We start from the raw sequence: 11,704 nt of genomic DNA, 5'->3' as shown, positions 1-11,704 counted from the left end.
TCCCCTTAACCCATTTTGTTGAAAACCAAATTTTATTTATAAAATCTACTGGCGATAGAGCGACGTGGGACCTTACATCCTGTGTCAGAGGAAAACCCACACGACGCACTTCCAAACCCGGAAGCTGGGAGTGATATCACATTTACTCTGATCATAGGTGTACTGCTTTACCCATAGCATCACTTGGTCCAAGTCGTCCATGCGCTACCCGTGCACACGACTAGACCAAGGAACCAGAACCTTTAACCAGCCCGTACACTACCTCTGCTTTTCCACCTTGCCTTACTAAAGGCCCGCGGGTCGAGACCCCTGACCGACGGTCCCGCCCTAGGGTGACTGTACCTACCCGGCTACAGCCACCTTCTCACCCATGCAGAGGCAGCTACTTGGCATGGGCAGTTGGTTCAGCCCGTCCCATTCCAGGTCTATGGTCAGTACGGTTTGCGCCGCTTTTGAAGTAAGCGCCAGTTGGTTGTGTCCTAATGTGATACCCTATGTAGAGGAGCCCGCCATCCAAGCCGACCCTCCCTGGGTTGCTTTCACCAACATGAGCTCCCCTACCCACCAAATATTTATTTATATTGTAACCCTACCCGGGTCACAACTACTTAATACAGATGCTTCACCTGATCTGGTCCAATTGCCAAATCAGTGGATCCACCTGATCCAAATTTTATTTTATTTATGAAAAATATTTATTTTAAAATCTTATGCAAAATTTTGGAAATGACCCATAGCCCGGAAAACATTTATCAAGACATGGTCAAGGAGATGACGACTTGCCGGATAGTGCTTCGACCAACTCGGAACCACCGGGCGTGGCTCCTACGGATCCGAGATCGGCTCCTGATAATTATTTCACAACCATGTTTATATTTCCTAATTTAAAATCTAAAGATCCAGCAACACGGCCATGTTGGGCAAGCCATAATTAATTAACTAGGTTGTGATACGTCCAAGTGTTTCATTGAGAGATAAAATGCATCAAACCATCCAAATCAGAGTAGCATGCACGTATGCCATCTAGTCTAGAGAGTAAAAAAATGATAAGTAAAAAGGAAACGGTAGCCTAGTACTGCACTACTAGTACTTTACTCGTTGAACCCAGCTCGTTCCTCTCCTCGTCTTCTCTGCTATCCCAAGAACAGAACCAGCCACCCACCTCTCTCTCTCTCCCCAAGAACAGAGCATGGCCGCCGCCGCCTTGATCTGCCCCGTCCGGGCATCTCCGGCGACACGGTGGACACCTACAGATTCTCCTCGTCTCCCTCTACCATTTCCCCCTATTTATTTTATCCGCCGCCGCCAAAAACGCCGCCACCACTCAATCCTAGCGCGGCCTGATTCAGGTCCGGTGGGCTTGCCACCGGCTGCAGCGGCAACGACGTCTCCATGCCTACATCCTCCCCCAGCGCAGCCACACACACGAGGCGTGCAGCCACGGGCGTCGGGCGTGTGCGGCTTCACCGGCGCTACTCGGTCGCATGGCTCTGCTGCTAACGGTGTGGACTAGCCACATCCTACTGCTACTACTGGTAAGTACTAATTCTGATTCCTTCTCCATAAGTGTTCCAAATTTCACATCGAGTGCTTGCTAGATGTCAATGTGGGTGTGCATATAGTGTTCATTTTATCTCAGGCCCTACTATTGCCCACTCAGCCATATTGCCTTCTTTCTCTTTGTTTATCTCAAGGCCATGAAATTAATCAAGATTTAATCTATGGCGTGGTCATGGTATTGCCACTGATTAGATCTAAATGTTGTTCCTAACTAATGCTACTCATCCTTGAACACCATATAGAAGCAAATAGTGGCAGTGAAACTCCAAAATTAATTACTTGTGAGTAGATTATAAACATCAATCACTCAATTTTTGCTACAGATTGGCAGGGATTAATAATTAGAACAAGGTAGTATACACAGGAAGATTGATCTTTTGGATACACACATACATGTCTTAGCAAGTTACTAGTACTTAGGATTTGATTCTTGGCGTGTTAGATCTAGTACAAGCCATAGATGTCATTCACAGAAACTTTTACAAGCTTTTGCCATTGATCTAATTAGTTTTGATTAACTTGGGTGTTTACGCAAACATTTTGTTCTTTTTACAGCAAGATAAATAGATCAAGGTGAATAGATGCTCATGGACTGATTCAAACCGAGGTGAAGATAGACAAGAAGTCAAGCAAGAAGGGCTAACACAACAAGGTACTTGATTAGTACCTGATGGCGCATGCAACCCAAAGGGCTTCACCGCAGTGAAGGACAGCAGTGTGGCAGAAGGTGAAAAGGCAAGTGGTGGTGGTACTCCAGTGTATGTGTGTGTGTGAGGTGGAATGGACCACAGTGAAAGGAATGGCTCCTATTTATAGTGGGGTTAGTAGCTATGTCGGTTTGGAGAGGCATTACATCTGGCATGCATGCGTGGTTAGGCTTGCATGCATGCCTCCACTTGTGTCTCTTGTAGGCTGTACTAGGGACAAGTGTAATTTGCTTGACTGGCCATTAGTTGGCATTTACTTTATGTGGAAAAAAAATGAGACCAAGATCTGATTATGAATTTGTAGAATATATGGAGGTTTGGAAAATATTTTGTTGTGCATGGTCAAATGCTATTTGCTATAATAAAAATTAAATGTCAGGTGTTTCCATTATTTTAATTAATGTTTGGGCAACGCCGTTGAAATTATTGTTATCTAATTTTGACGGTTCTTACAATATATGAATGATATGGATGCAAATTAACTATTTGGGCACACGGTATATCCAGAGCACAAGTTGGGACATTGAATGGAAATTTTCAGAATTGATAGCAAGCATACTGTAGGTAGTACGATCCGATGATTTAGCCTTCTCATCATTTATTATTTCATCGGGGGTCATGGGAAGCAAGTTAATGGTTTTTCCTTCAAACATGAGAGTATATGAATTTGTTCTACCATGATGGGTGACACTATTATCATATTGCCAAGGTCGACCTAATAATAAAGAACAAGCTTGCATAGGAACGACATCACCGTCAACAAAATCATGGTATGAACCAAGTGTAAAATGTACCCTGACACGATGTGTTACCTTCGACTTACCACAGTCGTTGAACCATTGGATGTAATATGGATGGGGGTGTCTTGTAGTGGTGAGGCAAAGCTTCTCTACCATCTCAATACTCGCCAAATTATTGCAGCTTCCACCATCAATGATCACACGAACAGAATGCCCTTTGACAACAAACTTAGTTTGAAAAAGATTATGACGTTGAGGCATCTCAGTATGCCCAACCTGGGCACTAAGTACTCGCATGGTTACAAGGCTCGGGTATTGATCTGCCATTGCAGCATTAACATGTATCTCCTCCGTGTCATGCTCCTTAGTGTCACCTGCATTATTAGTAGCAAGCATAGCACGTGTATCTTCATCCAAATCACTAGCAGAAGAGTACTCACCATCTTCTCGCACAATGAAAGTACGTTTATTTGGGCAGTCCTTCATCAAGTGCCCGCCACCTTTGCATATATGACACTTCATGTCCCTTGTGCGTCCAGACGAAGTGGTGGGTGCTAGAGAAATTGCTTTCGAAGCCTCGGATGATTGTGGAGCTGATTTTGAACTTGATGGGTGTGCGCCATTGTGCAAGATAGGTGGTGTTGACTCAGTAGTGGAAGGAACAGTAGGAGAGGGTGTCCATGATGAGCGGCGACCTGCAGAAAAGTTACCTCGTCCCTTGTTGTGTCGTCCCTGTACTTCCCTTTCAGCTTTACAAGCAAAATGAAACAAACGAGTAATAGAATTGTACTCCTTATAGTCCAATATATCCTGAATATCACGATTCAAACAACCTAAAAATCTAGCCATCATAGCATCTTCGGTTTCAACTAAGCCACATCGCACTAAGCCAGTTTGCAATTCTTGATAATAATCCTCTACAGAATTGCTACCTTGTTTTAAACGTTGCAATTCATTTAGTTTATCACGAGCATAATATGAAGGAACATAGCGTTGTCGCATAGCTCGTTTTAAACCATCCCAAGTAGTAGGTATATTATTCGCATTAATACGACAATATTCACTCCACCACATGGAAGCAAAGTTTGTAAATTCACTAGTGGCTGCCCTAACCCTTTGGTTCGCAGGAATATCATGACATGCAAATTTTTGTTCAACAGAAAGTTCCCAGTCAAGATAAACATCTGGATTATATTTACCATTGAAAGTAGGCATAGTAAATTTAATTTTAGCACTAGGGTGTTCATAATCTCTAGCATCATACCTGGGTTGACCTCGTGCCATACCTTGACGGTTGAAACGTAGTTGCCGATGACCACGGTCATTGTGGTGGTTGACCATTTGGTCGTCTTCGGTGTCACCAGAATAATCCTCGTAGTTGTCCCCATGTTGCTCAACGCGGGGAGGAATTTGTTGATGCTGGTTTATGGTGGCGGCATCAGTGGCAGTAGCTGGGTGTTGTGGATGACCCATGGGCACACGCCGAGCTCGCGAAATAGCGGCAACACCCGCGGAGTTGCGAGGATCAACGTTGGTGTTGACGTGGGGTGCAGCCTGCAACTCATCCAGACGTGACAATATGTCCTGTAGATGTGTGTTGGCAACACCCTGTTCATCCTCGATGGCCTTGAGCCTCTCTTCGGCCACAATCTGAGCACCCTCAAGTTGGGCGAGACGCTCGCTGGTGACTTTCACATCCGCAGTGAGGCCCTCAAGTGTGGGTTGATCCTGTGCCATTCTTAGCGAAAGAGAAAACACAAACAGTGTATAATCCCTATCAACTAGTAGGACGTGGTGGAGAAAAAATCGCTCACGCTCATGCTTAGTATCAAATTCTTACTTGTTCTTACCAATGCAACAGGTGGTGATCGGCGCGTTGGTGTTGCCTTCAAACGACCGATGAAGATTGGTTGGAGCGATAACCAGGAATCAGCGGAACCGGGACCTGTACTTATTGGTAGGAAAAAAATGTAGCTTGGCAAAGGCTTCTCAACTCACAATATTAGTGGCACAATTTAGCAAAAAGTAATGCAAGTTGAATAATTTCTCAAACTTCTAACTAATGCTGGCAGTCGACTAGTAAGAGACAAAACAATCTAATCCCAGATACTGAAACAAAAGAGTGAAAAGCCGATGAGAATATGATAGCTCTAAGTAGCTAGATGCGCGAATATAACAAGGCTCCAAAACAGATGATAAATGGCGCGGTAATCAACACTGTAGCAGGTCCGGAAAAGAAAATATCAGCCCAAAACAGAGGCTAGCCGGCCTGCTTTTTTTCTTTTCCTTTTTTTTTCTTTTTTGTTCTTTTTTCTTTTCTTTTGACAGGCCGGTTACTAGCAAATAATATAAAGGAAGGAAGAAAACACAACTTGACTGCTACTAGTACCGGGCCGAGTGCTAAAAAGCAAACCAGATATTAATAAAAGATGAACAAGACACAACTTGTGTGGTGATGGCCTGATGGGACGTGTGCTGCATGCATGCAAGAGCAATCACTGGAAGCTTTGTGATGGCGCGGCTGTGCTGGTCGTCTGGTCTGCGCGCAGGAATTTTTTTTTTTTGAAACGAGGCAACAGATTTGCCATTTCATTGATTAAGAAGAAGGTTTCAGACAAAGCCGCAAGCGGCAAAAGGTAAAAGATTACTCTCGCGGCATTACAATACCCAAGTGCTTGGCACCTGCCAAAGCCCAAAGCGACACCTCTTGCTTGATCTTGTTAATGATTACCACCGGAGGGACTGCAACGTTGCGAAAGACTCTCGCGTTGCGCTCGGACCAAATCTCCCATGAGATGAGCATCATCAATGAGGCAAGGGCTTTGGGCGAGCCGAGACGAATCTGAAGGTTATCGTTCCACCATCCTTTGACCGAAGCGCTCGCCGACCAAGAAGAAGTAGAGATGTGGTGCATTCCGAGCCACGGGAGAATGTCATTCTAGATGCGCAAAAAGAAGCGGCATTGGAAGAGAAGGAAATCTGGCGTAAATATGTGGATGGAAAACGGGGTGGCAGCGTGAGAATGGGAACAGCGGACGATGCAGGCGGAGAAGAAAAAAGAAATACTGATGACGTGCGTGATGCGCAGCAGGCAGATGGAGCAATCTGATGGACACTTAAGCGACAAAGATCCCCTTTCCTTTTTCTTTTCTGGATAAACAATCAACTCGACAGGGGATTTCGGTAGACAAAAACGAGTGTGATCTAGTAGATAATTTCCTCCCAAACTAATCTAAACCAGCAATAATTCTAGGATGAATGCAACCAAGAATTCAACAAACAAATACTAGATGAAAAAATTGCTAAAGGCTAAAAAAAGTAGGTGCAGCGGATAAACTAATCTAATTTTTTTTCTTATTTTTGGGTGGTTGTAGGACTGAAAACAATCTGATCTAATAAAACAGTAAATCTCTCACCGATGACCTGAAAACTGATACCACTTGATGTGAACTGGGGCCGATTTTTTGATGAGAGGAAGATAACTACGATTTTGGGTGGGACTTGACCCTCACGATCCGGCTACCAACCGTACAGGAAGAACCGTACACGACTGATATCCACGGCAATCGCTGAACCAACTCCACGGTGTTATTGACCGAGCCACGAAGGATTTTTCCTGCAAGCAAATCGAAGAACATGCAAGAAAATAATAGCCAAGCAATCTAAAAATTGCGGATATGCTAGATGAATAAATCTCACAAATTGGGATTCCGATAGAATGTCTTGACGGTCGCACTAACCTTTACGAGCGAAGACAAATAAAAGTAGCAATAGCTAAACTTCTCTAAACAAAACCTGGATCTAAACCCTAACAAGCGCTAACTATTTATTGAATACGGCGCCGTCGTTGACGGTCGGTACTGTGCGTTGTCGTGTCCAATGTGGACTCCTTCAGGTAAGGCCGAATCCAATTGAGATGGGCCGGCCTGTACTTCCGAAGCAGCCAAAATAGTCCAGGGACACGTGGTCTATTCTGGTCCATGAAATCTAATCCTTCTTTGCTTCTCTTGCACTTGTTAGCTGTAGACGTAGCATGCATGATGGATGGTTCGGTTGAGCCCATGCATGCAATTAGCACAGCTGCTTGTAGATTCAACACAGAATGATTTTCATCTTCTAACTCTTTATCACTTTCTCTCCTGAGTACAAGAAAATTGACACATGAGTGTAACATCATATTCTCATTAGTTAAATTATAAGTGCAAAGGAGCGACAGAACCTGATTATTTATTTGTCTCGCACGCGCTCTAGTCATAGGTCCAGGTGCAACTGTGTCAACGATGTCTCGTGTAATATTTGTAGATGTATTTATGGTATCTATGTCCACATCACTTCCCCCCCCCCCCCCCCAAGGTTATAAGTTGCCTCGGATATTAACCAACTTACCACAAAGTTTGGGCTTAGGCAGAAATAGAATCAAATTCTAATGCCTAAGCTATAAAACCCGATGATAGTATGGATATTTTTCATCATCGATAAAACAAAAATTTATCGACTAGTGAAACATATGATCATAATAAACTAGCATGGTGAAGTTGATGACGATTTATCATAGTTCACAACTACAAACATAAGTAAGAAAACCCTAAACCAAACCCATTGACATGCATGCCGGTAAAATATAGGACCTCACCATGCCGAAGATCTCGGTCGACGTCGTGGTAAGGGGCGAGTACCCTGTTGGAAGAGGCATTGGTGGAGGTCTGCGGCAACGGCAGTCTTTTCCAAGCATCGTCGGGCTAACCTCGCCTCACCACCGTGGCAGCTAACATGCCAGTTTGATAGAGGTCTCGGTAGATGGTTACCCTCGACAGATCAGCAACAACGTCGGTCTGATTTGGCAGAGGTGTGTGATGGGCTCGGTCCCTTGTAGTGACACGCTTAAGATCCAATGTGTGGTGGGAGTGCTAGGGTTTGGGAGTGGATTGGAAATGAAAAGGAGTGATACAAGATAATCAGGGGAGAAGGATAAGAGAAATGGTTGCGTCCCAAGGTACTAACTTACTACATGCAGAGATCGAATACGAAACATCATGCACGTGCGAGAAACTAAAGGCGCTTAAACCATCTCAACCTATTCTTACATATGATTAAAATTTTAGAACCACCTCAAAGAGTGTGCCTAACAAATATAACCGCCTCTGTGTGTACATCATGGCCGGCTGTATTTTTGGGTCAAAACCACCTCCATGGGTCGCCACTAATGCCGATTTCTATCTGGTGACGCTACATGAAATGTCCCCCGATGCAAAACGTGGATCTTGTTTTTTATGCCCACATTTCCCCGGATGTCATTTCATCACAAATTTTTGCACGCAGTGAAAGCATTCATCGATGTTTATCACAAAAAAATTCAGAATTTTTTGAATGTTTTTACTATTTATTTTGATTTTAAAGTTCATGAGGGAGCATGTGAGCCCGGAATCAAAAGAGCATTTTCGCTATATTCGTTGATTTTGTTGAGTTGATAATGGAAGTATTGATGGAAAATTTCTCCGTCTATGAAACCACTAAATTGTTTGCACAACCTTAGCAATGTTTTGCAGAGGAGTGGGATACTAATCGTGTTCTCAAGTGGAAAAATGTTATTTCATGGTAAAGGAAGGTATTGTGCTTGGGCACAAGATCTCTGGCAGAGGAATAGAAGTGGATAAAGAAAAATTAGAAGTCATTGAGAGGCTGCCATATTCACGAGATGTGAAAGGTGTTGGGAATCGTAGCATAATTTTAAAATTTTCCTACGCTCACCAAGATCCATCTATGGAGTATACTAGCAACGAGGGAAAAGGAGTGCATCTACATACCCTTGTAGATCGCGAGCGGAAGCGTTCCAATGAACGTGGATGACGGAGTCGTACTCGCCGTGATTCAAATCACCGATGACCGAGTGCCGAACGGACGACACCTCCGCGTTCAACACACGTACGGTGCAGCGACGTCTCCTCCTTCTTGATCCAGCAAGGGGGAAGGAGAGGTTGATGGAGATCCAGCAGCACGACGGCGTGGTGATGGATGTAGCGGGTCTCGGCAGGGCTTCGCCGAGCTTCTGCGAGAGGGAGAGGTGTAGCAGGGGAGGAGGGAGGCGCCCAAGGCTGTTGTACTACTGCCCTCCCTCCCCCCCTTTATATAGGCCCCCTGGGAGGGGGGGGCGCCGGCCAAGCCCCATCTAGATGGGGGGGCGGCGGCCAAGGGGGTGCCTTGCCCCCCAAGGCAAGTGGGGCGCCCCCCATCCTAGGGTTTCCAACCCTAGGCGCAGGGGGGAGGCCCATGGGGGGGCGCCCAGCCCACTAGGGGCTGGTTCCCTTCCCACTTCAGCCCACGGGGCCCTCCGGGATAGGTGGCCCCACCCGGTGGACCCCCGGGACCCTTCCGGTGGTCCCGGTACAATACCAGTAACCCCCGAAACTTTCCCGGTGGCCGAAACTTGACTTCCTATATATAATTCTTCACCTCCGGACCATTCCGGAACTCCTCGTGACGTCCGGGATCTCATCCGGGACTCCGAACAACTTTCGGGTTTCCGCATACACATATGTCTACAACCCTAGCGTCACCGAACCTTAAGTGTGTAGACCCTACGGGTTCGGGAGACATGCAGACATGACCGAGACGCCTCTCCGGTCAATAACCAACAGCGGGATCTGGATACCCATGTTGGCTCCCACATGTTCCACGATGATCTCATCGGATGAACCACGATGTCGAGGATTCAATCAATCCCGTATACAATTCCCTTTGTCAATCGGTATGTTACTTGCCCGAGATTCGATCGTCGGTGTCCCAATACCTTGTTCAATCTCGTTACCGGCAAGTCTCTTTACTCGTACCGCAATGCATGATCCCGTGACTAACGCCTTAGTCACATTGAGCTCATTATGATGATGCATTACCGAGTGGGCCCAGAGATACCTCTCCGTCATACGGAGTGACAAATCCCAGTCTCGATCCGTGCCAACCCAACAGACACTTTCGGAGATACCCGTAGTGCACCTTTATAGTCACCCAGTTACGTTGTGACGTTTGGCACACCCAAAGCACTCCTACGGTATCCGGGAGTTGCACGATCTCATGGTCTAAGAAAAAGATACTTGACATTGGAAAAGCTCTAGCAAACGAAACTACACGATCTTTTATGCTATGCTTAGGATTGGGTCTTGTCCATCACATCATTCTCCCAATGATGTGATCCCGTTATCAATGACATCCAATGTCCATAGTCAGGAAACCATGACTATCTGTTGATCAACGAGCTAGTCAACTAGAGGCTTACTAGGGACACGTTGTGGTCTATGTATTCACACATGTATTACGATTTCCGGATAACACAATTATAGCATGAATAATAGACAATTACCATGAACAAAGAAATATAATAATAACCATTTATTAGTGCCTCTAGGGCATATTTCCAACAGTCTCCCACTTGCACTAGAGTCAATAATCTAGTTACATTGTGATGAATCGAGCACCCATTGCGTCCTGGTGTTGATCTTTTTTTTGCTCTAGGGAGAGGTTTAGTCAACGGATCTGCTACATTCAGGTCCGTATGTACTTTACAAATATCTATGTCTCCATTTTGAACACTTTCACGAATGGAGTTGAAGCGACGCTTGATATGCCTGGTCTTCCTGTGAAACCTGGGCTCCTTCGCAAGGGCAATAGCTCCAGTGTTGTCACAGAAGAGAGTCATCGGGCCCGACGCATTGGGAATCACCCCTAGGTCGGTAATGAACTCCTTCACCCAGACTGCTTCCTGTGCTGCCTCCGAGGCTGCCATGTACTCCGCTTCACATGTAGATCTCGCCACGACGCTTTGCTTGCAACTGCACCAGCTTACTGCTCCTCCATTCAAAATATACACGTATCCGGTTTGTGACTTCGAGTCATCCAGATCTGTGTCGAAGCTAGCGTCGACGTAACCCTTTACGACGAGCTCTTCGTCACCTCCATAAACGAGAAACATATCCTTAGTCCTCTTCAGGTACTTCAGGATATTCTTGACCGCTGTCCAGTGTTCCATGCCGGGATTACTTTGGTACCTTCCTACCAAACTCACGGCAAGGTTTACATCAGGTCTGGTACACAGCATGGCATACATAATAGACCCTATGGCCGAGGCATAGGGGATGACACTCATCTTTTCTATATTTTCTGCCGTGGTCGGGCATTGAGCCGTGCTCAATTGCACACCTTGCAATACAGGCAAGAACCCCTTCTTGGACTGATCCATATTGAACTTCTTCAATATCTTGTCAAGGTATGTACTCTGTGAAAGACCAATGAGGCGTCTTGATCTATCTCTATAGATCTTGATGCCTAATATATAAGCAGCTTCTCCAAGGTCCTTCATTGAAAAACACTTATTCAAATAGGCCTTTATACTTTCCAAGAATTCTATATCATTTCCCATCAATAGTATGTCATCCACATATAATAAGAGAAATGCTACAGAGCTCCCCCTCACTTTCTTGTAAACACAGGCTTCTCCATAAGTCTGTGTAAACCCAAACGCTTTGATCATCTCATCAAAGCGAATGTTCCAACTCCGAGATGCTTGTACCAGCCCATAGATTGAGCGCTGGAGCTTGCATACTTTGTTAGCATTCTTAGGATCGACAAAAACTTCCGGCTGCATCATATACAACTCTTCCTTAAGGAAGCCGTTAAGGAATGCCGTTTTGACGTCCATCTGCCATA

General features: G+C 45.3%; 1 long non-coding RNA gene across 1 annotated transcript; it reads left to right on the top strand.

Moving 5' to 3' along the window:
• The first annotated feature begins 294 nt into the window (after positions 1–294).
• LOC123169363 (uncharacterized) lies at positions 295–2,592 on the top strand. The gene is made up of 2 exons (XR_006484771.1): positions 295–1,535; positions 2,116–2,592. It is a non-coding gene; the product is annotated as an uncharacterized lncRNA (long non-coding RNA).
• Positions 2,593–11,704: the final 9,112 nt, after the last annotated feature.

The sequence above is a fragment of the Triticum aestivum genome, chromosome 7D, assembly GCF_018294505.1.
Source record: "Triticum aestivum cultivar Chinese Spring chromosome 7D, IWGSC CS RefSeq v2.1, whole genome shotgun sequence".
In the NCBI taxonomy this organism is placed as follows: Eukaryota; Viridiplantae; Streptophyta; class Magnoliopsida; order Poales; family Poaceae; genus Triticum; species Triticum aestivum.
Note: the sequence above shows the minus strand (reverse complement) of the source record. Positions and strands in the feature narration are given on the sequence as shown.